This window comes from Aquarana catesbeiana, linkage group LG04 (genome assembly GCF_042186555.1).
Source record: "Aquarana catesbeiana isolate 2022-GZ linkage group LG04, ASM4218655v1, whole genome shotgun sequence".
Taxonomy (NCBI): Eukaryota; Metazoa; Chordata; class Amphibia; order Anura; family Ranidae; genus Aquarana; species Aquarana catesbeiana.
In genome coordinates this window covers 102,875,360-102,877,269 of record NC_133327.1, presented here as the reverse complement: position 1 = coordinate 102,877,269, position 1,910 = coordinate 102,875,360, and positions in this window count along the sequence as shown.

Here is a 1,910-nt window from a genome sequence, read left to right as displayed (position 1 = left end):
GAAGAGCGACCTGAAAAACAGTAACCAACGAACAAGAACACAATGACTAAGTCACGCGGAACTTGCTTGCACGCACTGAAGAGCAGATACAAACCCACAAGCACAAACTGAACGGCAGAAAACGATTTGAAAGCCACGAGTCTGAAAAAGCACGAATCGTCTCTCACCAAACTTTTACTAACACGAGATTAGCAAAAGGAGCCCAAAGGGTGCCGCACTTGGTTCTGAACTGGCCTTTTCTAGTCTCGTCGTACGTGGTGTACATGACCGCGTGGTTGGCGATCGGAAATTCCGACAACTTTGTGCGACCGTGTGTACGCAAAACAAGTTTGAGCCAACATCCGTCGGAAAAAATCCGAGGATTTTGTTGTCGGAATGTCCGATCAATGTCCGACCGTGTGTACGGGGCATTACAGTAAAGTGGTTTTGGAAACAAACACAGGTTCATAGAAAACACATTTAAAAGAGGAGTTTTCCTTTAAGAACATAGAAGGAAACTGCCATTCTTTCTCTTGATGTAATACATTGATATTTCCCTAGGATATCCATAGAAAAGCATGCCCAGTGACCAAACACGGAGAACACTTGTGGAGTTGCTATATAATAAATTTAGAACAGCCTCCATAAGACATGGCAGAGTTTAGGATTATTACTAGTATAGCTCCAAAGTCGTTTTTACATTTCAGCTATGGGTCTATTAATTTGGCAATTACTTTGTCATTACTTATGACATATTTTTTTAGAGATACACGGCTTCCTGTTCATATTCCTTAGCTGGCCATAAACGAGTAGATTTTCAAATGAATGCTTGTATAAGCATTCGTATGAAATTGTGAATCAGTAAATCCAATGACTTGATCAATGCAATTTGAAAGTACTAAAACTAAAGTTTGCTTTTAACCTGTTGCTGACTGCCCCACGTATAAGCACTGTGGGGCGGTGGCACCTGTGCTCAAAATCACGTACAGGTATGTGATTTCACTTTCCTGGGTCTTCCGCCACCGGGGACCCACTCCTGCTGTGATTGGACACAGTGGGAGCCAATTATTGGGTCTGGCGGACTCGATGTCTGCTGGGACCTGTCAATCATTTACGAGAGAGGCAGAACGGTGGTCTGCCTATGTAAATAAGACAGATCGCCGTTCTGCTAGTAGGGGAGACTGGGATCCTGTTTTTCTGCTAAGCAGTAACATGGATCTCCATCTTCTCACAGCCAAAGCGCCCCCCACACAGTTAGAAAGCACTCCCTAGGGACACATTTAACCCTTTCATCGCCCCTGATGTTAACCCCTTCCCTGTCAGTTTCATTAGTACAGTGACAGTGCATTTTTTAGCATTGATCACTGTATTGTTGTAACTGGTCCCTAAAAAGTTTCATTTAGTGTCCGATTTCTCCACCGCAATCCCGCTAAAAATCGCTGATCGCCGCCATTACTAGTAAAAAAAATTCCATAAATTTATCCCATAATTTATAGACGCTATAACTTTTGCGCAAACCAATCAATGTACACTTATTGGAATTTTGAACTCCCACACCCATTCCCTCTCTCCTCCTTCAGGTGTCTTTACTTCTACATAGTTCTCCATATATTTATTTGTTCTTTTAAAAACCATCCACGTTTCCCAAGTTCCCAGAAACCTTTCTGTCTGATCTTCTTCTCTACTATTTAAATCTTCCATATTATATATATAATCGGTTCTTTTGAACACTTTTACTTTTGATTCCTTTACTGTAGGTCTTTCTACATTCAGCCATTTTTCTTTTTGGTATTGCTCCTTTGGCTGCATTCAATAGATATGGTACGAATGTATTTTTATACTGTTGTATTGTTTTGTTTGTATTATGGAATAAGCAACTCCATGTGCAGAATACATATTGACCTAAATTCATGAAGAAATTCAGTTTTTTA